At 38.7% G+C, this 13,882-nt stretch overlaps 1 pseudogene; it reads right to left on the reverse strand.

The window, feature by feature from the left end:
* Positions 1-12,115: 12,115 nt before the first annotated feature.
* LOC148029984 (DNA (cytosine-5)-methyltransferase DRM2 pseudogene) lies at positions 12,116-13,149 on the reverse strand (annotated as a pseudogene).
* Between the last annotated feature and the right edge of the window lie 733 nt (positions 13,150-13,882).

Consider the following 13,882-nt stretch of genomic DNA (forward strand, 5'->3'; position numbering starts at 1 on the left):
GTAAACTTAGACGCGTATATACACGCGAAAATAGACGCAAACGTCAAAATTCAAAAGATACTTGAATCATTTCTTTTCAAATTGTGCCTTTCCTTTTCTGCGTTTTTTACGTGTTCTAAAGCTCGAGTTTAGCCGACATGCAGTCTCTTCATGCCTCACCTCCTCATGACTCACCTATTCTTTCACTTCAAAGAGACAAGAAGGGAAAAAGGAAAGCCAAGGAGAGGAAGAAAGAGAGAATAAGAGAGAGGAGAACAAGAGGAAGAAGAAGCAAAGGGAGGAGACAACAAGCAGCAAGCAAGCATCAAGGGAGAGTAACTCACCAAGGAGAGGAAGAAGGACAATGAAGAAGCGCCTCCACCTGCCACACCAAATGCCCAAGGTGAGTCCTCTCTCTCTCTCTCTCTCTCTCTCTCTCTCTCTCTCTCTCTCTCTCTCTCTCTCTCTCTCTCTCTCTCTCTCTCTGTGTATTAGGATCTATGATTGCATTTTGTATAGCACAAATAAATCATGAATGGCAGTTGTCGGACTCAAATCAACCGACTAAGCGCATTTGCCAGCGCGTGTACATTTCAATACAGACGCAGTGATAGATGCGAAGCTATGTTTGCTGTCATTGCGTCTGCGATCGCACCTCATAGCGCATGTATTCTGTGTAGGGATAGACGCAAAGCTATGTTTGCTGTCATTGCGTCTGCGACCGCGTCTCATAGTGCGTGTACTTTGCGGTCTGAGATGCGAGAATACACGCGCCTTGTACAGAAGAAGCTTTGACTTCAGAGTTGCGTCTCCAGGTGCGTGTATCCTGCATGTGAGACGCGGGAATACACCCACCCTGCCCAGAAGCTTTGACTTCAGAGTCGCGTCTCTAGACACGTGTATTCTACATTCCACACGCGAGGATACACGCGCGCCTAGAAGCATTGACTCTAGAATCGCATCTGACTGCGTGTTTATGCTGCATCTCAGATGCAGATATATACACGCTCTGACCAGAGGGTTAATTTAGGGATGCGTTTGAGAGCGCGTCTATCCTGCATTTTAGACGCGATTATACACACGCCAGCCAGCTCTGATAAAAAATAAATTTTTATTTATAAAATTGTACGAATTTGTCTTTTTCCTGTGTTTTTTTTTGCAGATGTTCCATCCTCGTTCATCTAGCAATGACCCAGATTTGGATTGCATGAATGATACATTGGGCTTATTCGGCAGAGGGGTCAATGCATTTTTAGAGGTTTTCCTAGTAAGGAAGACTTCATGGGAGAGATGACCAGACACCTTGGCCACTCTCCCACAGTAGACGAGGTGTTTATCGTCATGTCTAGAACGCCTATGACGTCTTTGCCTGGCACGGCTTCCCAAACACCAAATGTCCAAACTCCAATTGCAGGTACTCCACGTGCAGCACCTGTACATGCATCTGCTGAGGCAAAAGCGTCAACCGACGTATGTGCATTTGTAGAAGTACGTGCATCCACCGAGGCAGAGGGTAGTTGACAGAAAGGGAGGAGGGAGAGTCAAGGGGGAGGATGAGGTTTGTGTGGGGGTTGCCTAGGAGGTGGCGAGCAATCACCCTCACCAGAAGATCACGTAGAGGAGCCAGTACGCCAGTACTATAGAGTTATAGATACTGGTGGCATCTTCCATGATAATGAAGAAAGGGATGTAATGGCGTACATGAGGAGCGTCGTGCATGCGACGTATAAAGATTGTTTTGTTTACTTCAAGAATCAGAAAAGCGGCTTGTGGCAGGAGGTGTTGAGGGCAGTCCATAGGAGGTACCCAAATCTTGAGGGTCAGCGATTCTCGAATGATTGGGGACGCACAAAAGAGAGGGATTTGCTTCACAACAAAAGATCTCACCTCATGACACGCGCCAGGGAGTCACTACAGAGACAAGAGGAGGGGCGTGGAGCCTATAGCCAACCACCTATGTGCTAGCACATAGAGTGGAAGAAAGCAACAGAGAAAGTGAAGAGTCACGAGCACGCAGAGGCGCAACGCATCCAAATGGAAACCATGGGATTGTCGCATTACAGATCGGGCGGCAGAGAGTCGTGGGAGGTAGAGTTTGTAAGTATATTTTGATTTTTAGTTTTTTAAAATTTATATTTCTTTCAATTCTTTATATAATTTGTTCTAATACATTGTATCTCATAATTGTTTGTATATATCATAATTATTTTGTAGACTACTATCGTTGGTAGGATACCTACTCCTAGAGAGGTAGGTTACCATCGAGGCCATAATCGCGCAACCACATGGCTTCACTTCTATGAGAAGGGTCTCATCACTTTCCTATTAAAAGTATAGCTAATTAAAAGAAATTAAATAAATAATAAATTTGGTTTTTTATATAATTTTCCATGTAGATGCGTTGATAGATGCAAAAAAGAAATTAAATAAATAATAAATTTGATTTTTTATGCGCTTGTATTCACGCGTGTATATGCGCGTCTATTTTTGCGTGTAAATTTCTTTATACATGAGACTATAGATGCGAGTTTGTAGACGCGCAAATAGACAGGGGGGTAGTTGCGCCCGTAAGATTTTCTCTCAATTTAGAAATCACATCTAAAAGTGTGTCTAAGAGGCCTTTTTGTTATAGTGTATAGAATCACCCACTTACACATTAAATTAACAAAACGCTCGAAAAGGATAGGCGTCCCTATTGACTTTTCGCACAAAGAATCCACATTGTGTATAAGCCCTGATAATAAAAATTTTGGAATCCACTGCAAAACCTCATGGAATCCACTGTGGAATATGCCTCCTGGCATCATACCCCCAGGGTGAGATAGCAATTGTCCTCAATTGCTATTAGCTCAATGTGGAGCTAATAGTGTGGGGAAAGCACTTAGGTCTTTAGCGTGCATCCATTGGGCCTCTTCAACAGGATGGTTTTTAAACTTGACCAAATATCTAGAATATCTAAGGCCAGTTCTAGTTGTCATAAAATCAATATCTATAATAGTTTCAAGCTCAAGGATTTCAGTTTCATCATCTAGCAAAGGAGGGTTTTCATAGATAGGGTGTACAGGTAATTGGCCTCTGAAAGGTCATAATAAATTGATATGGAAGGTGTTGTGGATTTTCCAATGTTGTGGTAGTTTTAGTTTAAATGCATTGTCATTGATTTTGTGTGTGATCTTGAATGGTCCATAAAATGTAGGTGCTAATTTGACAACGCAGTGTTTATCTACACTTTGTAATCTACGTTTTTCAATTCGTAACCAAACATAATCATCAACTTTAAAACTCATAGCCTGTCGTTTCTTATTTGCTTGTTTTGTGTATGATTGATGGGCTTTGGCAATCATATCTTTAACTTCATAAAAAATAGTAGCATGCATGTTAGCAATATCATCAGCAGTTTGAATTTTGTTTGACAATGATGCAACAGGTGTAGGCAATCGATATCCATAAATAACTTCAAATGGTGCTTTCTTGTAGCTGTATGTGGTGTGTTATTATATGCAAATTGAAGTAAATGTAGATATGCTTTTGTTTGACCATTTGTTTCAGGATGAAATGTAAATAAAAAATCAATCTTTGTTTCTAAGTTAGCAAACAAAGTAATCCAAAAATTATTGCAGAATCTAGAATCACGATCAGAAATAATGACTTTTGGTAAACCATAGTTAGTGAAAACAGTTTTCAAAAATAATTGAGCAGCTTGAGATGCAGTTAAGGTTTTCTTGCATGGAATAAAATATGCTTGTTTACTAAACCTGTCTTCAATAGTCCAAATCATATCATGATTAGCTTTAGTGTTAGGTAGACCAGTGATAAAATCCATTGAAATTTGTTCCCATGGTCGTGATGGAATGGATAATGGCATTAGTAAACCATATTGTTTACCATGGTATCTTTTTACTCGTTGACAAATTAAGCATTCAAATACAAAGTTAGATACATAAGTGTCCATATGTGGCCAATAAAAATCTTCAATCAATGTATGCAAAGTAGATATAATTCCTCTATGACCTTGATATGGGGGACAATGAATTTCATGCAAAACAAATGATCGAAATGGAACAATCACACATAATCTTTTTTCATAAAACATAGATCCATTAGTATAAGACAATGAATCAATAGAAATCCAATTATTTGCAACTAGTTTATTCCAATCAGCTTGAAAAGTAGGATCTTGGTGATAAGTATCTTTTATAGGAATGAGAGAATCAAATGATATCACAGAAATATTTTGAATTGTCAATCTTCTACTCAAAGCATCAACAACAACATTCTCTTTCCAGGTTGATATTGTATAATGGGATGAAAACTTTGAATAAAAGCGGTCCATTTAATGTGTCAGTCAGATATTTGTGGTTGACTAAGGAGATGTCTAATGCTTTGTTGGTCAGTTTTAATCATAAATTCAGATCCCATTAAATAATATTTTCATTGACGTAAGGCTTATACTACGGCTAGCAATTCTTTGTCATAGGTAGAATATTTAAGTTCAGATGGTTTGAGTTTACAGCTAAAGTAAGCTATGGGATGAGAATCTTGCATAAGGATTACTCCTATTCTAGATCCACTAGCGTCAGTAACTATTAAAAAGAATGGTCTATTGAAGTCAAGTAATTGTAATACATGAGCATGAGTTAAAGCATGTTTCAGCAAATCAAAGGACTTTTATTGATTGTCAGACCAATTATACACAATACCCTTCTTTAAGAGTTTTGTCAAAGGTAATGCAAGTAATGAGAAATTCCTCAAATTTTTTTTGTAAAAGCTAGCAAGACCTAGAAAAGAACGTAATTCATGCATATTTTTGGGCATCAGCCAATTTAAAATTGCTTCTATCTTTTTAGGGTCGACTTTAATACCTTTTGATGAAATAATATGTCCTAGATATTAAATTTCTGTTTGGAAGAATTCACTCTTTTCGGGGTTAGCATATAATTGATTGTCTTTTAACAACTTAAAAACTAAAGACAAATGTTCATAATGCTCATTCTCATTTTTAGTGAAAACTAATATGTCATCAAAGAAAACAATGACACAATGCTGATGTTTCAGAAATATGCGATTCATCATACGACTGAATGTGGCTGGTGCATTAGTTAAACCAAAAGGCATAATCAGAAATTCATAGTGTCCAAATTGTGTTCTAAATGCAGTTTTGATTGTCCAATCTTACTTGATGATATCCAGATTTAAGATCTACCTTACTAAATATGGCAAATCCTTGTAGCTTATCCATAAGATAATCTATCCTAGGAATCGGGTATCTATTCTTAACAGTAATTTTATTTAGGGCACGATAATCAATGCACATGTGATAGGTATTATTTTTCTTTTTCACTAATAATACAAGTACACCAAATGTAGAACTACTAGGTCTAATTAATCCTCTATTAAGCAATTCTTCTATTTGTTTTTGAATTTCTTTCTGTTCAATTTGGTTATATTTATATGGTGCTTCACATGGTGGTTGTGTTTCAAGAATTAAATCTATCTTATGATCTTCAGGTCGTGAAGGTGGTAATCCAGATGGTAAATCAGTATAGCAAAATAATCGTGGAATTGGGAAAGAAATTGTGCATTCCTAGGATGCATTTTTTTTCTTTAGCTTAAATTTCATTCACCCATATTAAATAGGATTTGCTACTTTTATGTAATGCACGTTTAGCCTGAGTATGAGTAAGCAATGGAAATTTATTGGAAGCGTGCATACCATGCAATATGATTTGTTTTCCTTGAAAATAAATTTTAATTGAATGCGTAGAATAATCTATATCAGGATTGTATTGATGACGCCAAGGCATTCCTAAGATAATGTCACTAGACTGTAAAGGTACAACTAAGAAATTTCTTCGTTCAATATAGTCACCAATTTTAATTTCTAAATTATGCACCTCTTGTGTTTCATTATATATCGTATCTAAGAATGCAGCCTTGATGCAAAAATGTGTAGAAACAGTATGTAAATTCAATTCTTTGATCAATTTTGCAAAAATAAAGTCATGTGTGCTCCCATCATCATGTAAGATAGTCTTTTCTTTACCATACACCAAACATTTCATTGTTAATAAGGAATGGGGAGTTGGCATACCGAGCAAAGTATCAGAAGTAGTACCAATGTCGTCATCATCTTCCGTAAAGTCCGGCATCTCCTCATGTTCTTCATCTTCTATTGCTCCCAGGTAATTGATATAGACGGATGGCTTTTTGGATTGACAATTGGCTGCTAGATGTCCAGGTTGATGACATTTATAACAAACTATGGATTTTGCTTTGAATACATTATTGGTAATGGCAGGAAGTTTAGGAATGTTGGGATTTGACTGTAGGGATGGCTTAGGGTTCGGATTTATATTTGATGGCAAGGTAGGTGGTCGTGTCCAAGATTTACGGAATGAAGATGGAAGAAAACGACTTTGATTGAATCTTTGAAAATTTGAATTGAATTATTTGGAACCAAAGTTACCATTAGTTGAAAATTGTTGTGGTCGCTTATCTTGTTCGTGAATTTTGTCTTTAGCGTCATGGACCAAGGAAATTGCATCTTCAAGGATTGTTGGCTTGAACATATTGACCTTTGCATAAAAATGTCCAAGTAGGCCAGACATAAACTTGCGTTTATGAGTTGCTTCAGGTACATCTTCGAGCATTCATAGTTGCAATAGAGCATTCCAGAAACGTTCAGTGTATTGGGAAATAGGTTCGCGATCCCTTTGTTGTAGAAGATCCCATTGTTTGATTGCTTTTTCGTGGAATTGGGGAGGAATAAAATTATGCAAAAATTTCTTTTGGAAAGTCTCCCAAGTAGTGGGACAATCAACGCTTTTGTGGACCACAGTCCACCATAAGGATGCTCAATCAACTAAATGGTTAGTGACACATTTAATTTTGTCTTTCTTATCATATGTTTCTTCATGGAAGTAATCATTAAATTGACTGATAAAAGCAAGTACAGTCTTTCCATCGCGTGATCCATTGAAAGTACGAAATTTGAAGTTTCTTTACTTATCTTTGTTTCTTTCCGAATAGATTGGGCTTCAAGTGTTGCATTGATGGTACGTTGTATAAGATCTTCAGGTTGCGATCCATCTTGGTCGGTTGTAGATTGTTGTAGATTGGCCAATTGAGCTTGCAAAGCTTGTCGTGCTCTTCGTTCCTCTTGTAGCTGCATCATAATCAAATCCAACTTTTGCTCCATTGTTGGTTTGGGTAAATCATACCACTGGTGCGCAGATTGGATGCCGTATGCGTGCGTAATGAGCGTCAGAAGGTCCCCAAAAACAAAAGAACTCCACTTTTTGCACAAAAAACAATGAAGAAAGCTTGCACGACATGAACAAGAGACCAATTGGGTGCAATCTTTCCCCATGCCTTGTGTGAGCGCTCCACAAAGCATGTATTTTATATATTATTCATCTTCAAGCTCAAGAAATAGCCCAATTTACAAAATAGCAAGCTTTAGCTTTTGTGCCACTAAAGAATTAAAGCTATTGGGCGCCCAAGAAGTCAGGCGGTACCCAAATAGAATGTCCAATACAAATATTTAAATCGTGTGCCCATGCGTATACAAAAATAATAAATAAATATTAAGTGCTTTAATAAATAAGCGCGACAAAATATAGACGCCATTTCTAAGATACCCGCCCATAAAAAATTGATGATAATTTGAATACACACTATCCTCCAATACTTCCCAATGCCACCATTGCTAGCTCTACACATCAACTGAAGCATTCACAATTGTTAGAAAAATAATACAATTAAACCGACAAAAGTGAATACCTAACAGTCTTCAGCTACAAAAATAAATTGGTTAGAACTCAATCCTAACCTTAATTTATTACGAATGCGCACTCTAAACTCATAAACATTTATTAATTTAAATATGTATTTTGCGGAATATCCGCTATGGAATCACCCACTTACACATTAAATTAATAAAACGCCCGAAAAGGATAGACATCCCCATCGACTTTTCACACAAAGAATCCACCTTGTGTATGAGCCCCAATAATAAAATTTTACGGAATCCACCTCAAAACCTCACGGAATCCATCGTGGAATATGCCTCCTGGCATCACCAAGGGGAGGCAATCTCTATGAAGAGGTGGGAGTTATCGAGGGGTTATAGTCCAAAGGTAAATGCATGCTTTCTTTGTTATTGTATCTAAGCATTGTATGTAGCAACAACTAATCTAGGCATTTTTATGTATAGTATAAAGTCTACATCGTAGCATGGTCACATAAGTGACAATTTTGAGTTGAGTGCATTGACAAATTGCACTTTATGGACTGTGGTATCACGACAAAGTTTGAGTTAGAGAGTTGATAGTAGCCACAAATCCAAACATTATAGTGGATGAGATAGAGTATTTTGGTAATACACAAAGTCTTATTTTAGTAGATTACCATAGCATCTTCATATTCGATATATAGTCGTTTAAAGTGGTGTTAGAAGGATCAAGGGCAATTGTTTGATGAGGATCATTAGGATTCTTGGGAGTCTGAGAAAAGATGGAACGATGATTAATAGTCATTGTTGTAAGGAATAGAGGATAAGAAGGGCTTGCAGCATGCAAAGGAGACAAGCATAGGCAATCTAGGGAAAGATATGAGAGTACAAAACTTCTTTAAGAGTAAAGTAGACTTTTCTTTCTGTGGGGACCTATACATACACCTTGTGGTATATATCGAGCTATACCAAGCACTTATCATGGAGCTATAGGATCAGTCGTGTTTATGTTCGCTTGTCAAATTCATTGGCTATTTACTTATCTTTGTACTTTTAACTTACATACTGCTTTGTAGATATATATTGTTGTGTTTTACTTTTACCCTTATATTGATTGTGTTAACATCATTTTCTAGTTGTGCAGGTCACTCTAGATGATCTAGAGTGTAGGATGAGTTGAGGATACATAGATGAGGAGCTACAAGGGATCTTCATGCGTATGTCTCTAGATCAAATGGCGTACTTGAGATACATGGCAAACCATATGAGTTATCTCAATTTTCATTTAGGCATTTTGCACATTCTATCTCCGCGTGCTCTGATGCATCGTTCTCCAATAGGCAGAGTTGATACTCTAAGATGGCCATGGAGGGAGTCTTAAGAACCTCTTTCTTGATTAGTGGAGGTGGTGATTGTGGTGGATACCTCAGAGAGTCGTATACCTTCTCTCCTTCTTGTTCTAGGGGTGGTTCTAGAGGGTCTTGTGGAGATATAAATGTTGTGACCCCACAATCGGTCGCTACTCCTTGCTCACATGCTAGTTCTAGAGAGAGTGGCTTACGTGTATGTTGTAGAGACACTAATATAGTGTTTTCATCCCATCGATCGAGTGGACACTTACCATCTCCAAAATTTGCTACCCCCATAGGTACATCCACTCCCTTGATTATAGGTTTTGCTTAGTCATCCACGAGTGTCACTCTTATGGGTGCTACTTTAAGAGGTACCACATCTATAGGTCTACTAAATATACAAGGGTCTCCTTGTTATGCTCAAGAGTATGGTTGCAAGTGGGAGAGGGTGCATCTTAGAAGCACCATAGTAGGGTATGAGTGCTCAGTGGATGAGAAAACTAGTGCCATGCTTATAAATGATGACGAAATTGTGCTAACAAACACTACAAGGATATGGAGGTACATCGACGGTGGTTTCCGATACAAAATAGCAGCGTCGCTATTAGCCTCACAAATGCGACGCAAATAGTGACGGTGCCCAGACAAAAAAAACGCGGGTCAAAACCCAAGCACGTTATTTTGCGTGCATACACGAAAGAGAGAGTGAAAGGGAGAGCAAAAGGGAGAGTGAAAATCTTCTGTTTGAGAGGGAGAGAGAAAGAGAGAAAGAGGGAGAAGGAAAGCTTCTCACCGCTGCTGCCGCCATTCGCGAAGAAGAGGAGCTGCCGTCGCGAAGAGGAGCCACCGAATCCATCTTTGAGCCTTTATGGTGAGTGCATTGTTCCTTCTTGCTTTGTTTTTGTATTTTCTCTTTCTCTTTTACTTGTTTTTGTTAAAATTCATGTGTATTGAGAGAGGGAGAGGAAATGAGAGAGAAAGAGAGGGAGAGGGAGGGGGAGGAAATGAGAGAGGGAGAAGAAGAGGGAGAGGGAATGAGAGAGGGAGAGGAAGGGAGAAGAAAGAGAGGGAAACATTAAACATAATAGGGAAAGAGAGAAAGAGAGGGAGAGGGAGAGGGAGGGAGAGGAAATGAGAGAGGGAGAGGAAGAGAGAAAAGGAAAGAATAAATGAGAGAGAGAAGGAAAAAACATTAAACATAATAGGGAAAGGGAGAAAGAGAGTGAGAGTGAGAGGGAGGGAGGGAGAGGAAATGAGAGAGGGAGAGGAAGAGAGAAAATGATAGAAGGAATGAGAGAAAGAGGGAAAAAACATTAAACATAATAGGGAAAGAGAGAAAGAGAGGGAGAGGGAGAGGGAGGGAGAGGGAGAGGAAGAGAGAAAAGGAAATGAGATAGGGAGAGGAGAGAGAAAAAACGTTAAACATAATAGGAAAAGAGAGAAAGAGAGGGAGAGGGAGGGAGAGGAAATGAGAGGGAGAGGAAGAGAGAAAAGGAAAGAAGGAACGAGAGAGAGAGGGAAAAAACATTAAACATAATAGGGAAGAGAGAAACAGAAGGAGAGGGTGAGGGAGGGAGAGGAAGAGGAAGAGAGAAAAGGAAAGAAGGAACGAGAGGGAGAGGGAGAAAACATTAAACATAATAGGGAAAGAGAGAAAGAGAGGGAGGGAGAGAGAGAGGAAATGAGAGAGGGAGAGGAAGAGAGAAACGGAAATGTGGGAGGGAGGGAGAGGAAATGAGAGAGGATGAGGAAGAGAGAAAATGAAAGAAAGAATGAGAGAGAGGGAGAAAACATTAAACATAATAGGGAAAGAGAGAAAGAGAGGCAGAGGGAGAGGGAGGGAGAGGTTGTTGTTGTAATAGTAGTAGTTTTTTTTCATCTCTTATTTATTGTTGTTTAGTTTTCTTGTTTATTGTAGTAGTAGTAGTAGTAGTAGTAGTAGTAGTTTTTTCTTCTTTTCTTGTTTATTATTATTGTAGTAGTAGTAGTAGTTGTTGTTTTTTCTTCTTTTCTTATTTAGTATAGTGGTAGTGGTAGTGGTAGTGGTAGTCATAGTCATGGTCGTAGTCGTAGTCATGGTCGTAGTCATAGTTGTCGTAGTTGTGGTTATAATAGTAGTAGTGGTTTTCTTGTTTGTTGTTGTTGTTGTTGTAGTAATAGTTTTGTTAAAGAAAATGAGATATGTTTTGTTAAAGAAAATGAGAGAGGGGGAGGAAGAGAAAAAGGAAGAAGGAACGAGAGAGAGGGAATAAACATACAGCATAATAAAGAAAGAGAAAAAGAGAGAGAGATGGAAGCAGAGGAGATAATGAATGGATAAAAAACAAAGAGAGAGTGGTAGCAAGGTTCTGTGAGGTCTGGTGCAACACCACGAGATGGGAGACACTCGGACATACATTAATTTGTGGGTGGGTGGGTGGAGATGATCAAGCAACACCACAAGTAAACGAATAGAGATAATCAAGCAATAAAAGTGACATGTACGTCTCATTTATGGTGGAGTTCACTAGAAGCTAAAAAGGGAACCAATGTCTTATGCACCTTACGAATGAGAGAATTTTCTCTATATAAAGACCAAGGAAGACTCGGATATTGTAGAATTTTCTCTATATAAAGACCAAGGAAGACTTAGATATTGCTCACAACTTACATTGAACAAAACACAATGACCATGGAAGGCTCAGATATTGTAGAAACTGTAGGACTCACAAACACCAGAAAAGGCCTATACGATGACTTCTATTGGGAATGCTGCAAGTCACATGAAAGGTTTTTAATAACCCCACGAGATCATGTACAATCGTTGCCAGCAGAAGGTTGATTTGAGAGTTTGGGTCCTGTAAATTTAACAACAATAACAAAGTACATGTACAAAAAATAGGCTATTTGTCAAAGGCAAGCCACTATTAGTATTCAAGAAGGTTGTGTGCAGGGCTACCAAGGACCAAAACTTATTTGGATCTCATACAGATTACACCTCCTTTTCATTTCAACATGTTGGTGTAGTTTTGAACAGCTCAAAAGTAACCTCTTGTGTGCATGATATGTTTATTCAAAGGTAACCTCTTGCTTGCATGATATGTTTTAAACTATTCAGAATCATGGGAAATTCAAAGAAAAGACAGGATTCTTTGCCACCCAAGCCTACCCTGCTTACTCTATTGTTGCCTGAGAGATTGATGCAGGGGCTTCCCCCAATTATGAGGTCAATCTTTCCCACTGCATCCACAATCTCAACCAACTTATCATCAATAAGATCTCTAACATCATCCTCCATTTGAAATTGGCATGTTTGGCCAATTTTGTTCCACCAGTTAGCTATTATGTTTTTACATTTATCATTGATCTCCACAATAACAACAGCCTTCAAAATTATACCCAATTTGTGTAATGGCACTTCTGCCCCACCAAGGCCTGAGAATAAGGATAGAACTGTTAAACCTTGCGGATATAATTCTTTCAGTGGTGAAAGATGGTATACAACAGTATTGACCTGAAATGAGTTTCCCAATGCATCATACCGATTTGAAAGGGTAGAGCAGCCTTGAGTGTGATCACGATCATATCCAAGCACTAGCTCAATCTCATGGGGTTCAAGTGGGGCAGCTTGGCCTGGGCTAACCTAGAAAAAGTTCCATCTTTTGCATGCCAGGACAATCTCTTGTTGAAGATAAGAAGTAATCTCGCTTTCTTTGTGGGAAGAAAATATTTTTCTTATCAATCCACATAGAGTGCTAGGGGCATGCTGTGTGTTTATGCAATTTAGCTTCTCTCTCAGATCCCATGGGGCCCAATACTTCTTTGTTTTTGGAAGCACCTCAAAGATTGTCATGGGAGTAGGGGGAAGGATCAACCTTCTTCCATCTACTGGAAGGTTATGAACATAACCACGAGGCCTAAAGCATGCTAAAAAATATCAAGAGTCTGTGAACTCTGGATCTATGCCATTAAAATGCCGTTTGACGGTCTTCCACTCTGAATTGGGAACATTCTCAACATTTTCAAAACAGAAAAGGGAGGGCCTTCCATCAAACTATTCAATGGTTTTGGACTGCCTTTAAAAAAGCCACGAATTCCAAACCCCATGCCCTTTTTGAACTTGAAGGGTGGGATAGAACCTTGATGTGGACGTGATGTTTTTCCATTCATAGATTGAGTCTCGAGCCATAAAACACTCGAGTCTTCATTGGCACTCTCATCCAAGTCTAGAGCAGGAGTAATGCTGATCTTTGTTTTAAGGCCCAAGTAACTGTAGCATAGCTTAAGGGCTCTTTCATTTGCCCAATATATTTTGCTATAGATACCTCGTGAGGATCCATCATGTCTAGTTATTTGAGCACTCTTGGATATTTTAAATGAGCGTTCAACTTCTCTTGCCATAGGAATCTTCTTGCCCTACAATGAGGGAGAAATCAAGTGATTATGCCTCCCTCCTACCCCTCACGCTCTCACTTTGTTTCATAGATGATGCTGTAGGATTTGAATATTTAAAGACCATTTTACAGAAACAATAGTGCATTTTACATAACAAACCATGCCATTTCTTTCAAAGGTCCAAATATGCACAAAGTCATAGACAAAGGATTGAGAAAGAACCCCGTAAATACATAAGCTGGGAATCATGTTCCTTGCTCCCATACAAAAGAGAGGGCATGTCTTGAGCATGGTATATGAAAATTATTATCCTTTTCACGCTATGAATTCTTATCCTAATCTAATCCCCACCCTGGCCCCTCCAAGCTTGCCACAACTTCCCCTGAGAATGCCCATTCTACTCACATACAAAGACCGAATACGTTTCTGAGCACGGTGGTGGAAT

Source organism: Lygodium microphyllum, chromosome 10 (assembly GCF_053477565.2).
Source record: "Lygodium microphyllum isolate KBCC chromosome 10, Lygodium_microphyllum_v1.1.10, whole genome shotgun sequence".
Taxonomy (NCBI): domain Eukaryota; kingdom Viridiplantae; phylum Streptophyta; class Polypodiopsida; order Schizaeales; family Lygodiaceae; genus Lygodium; species Lygodium microphyllum.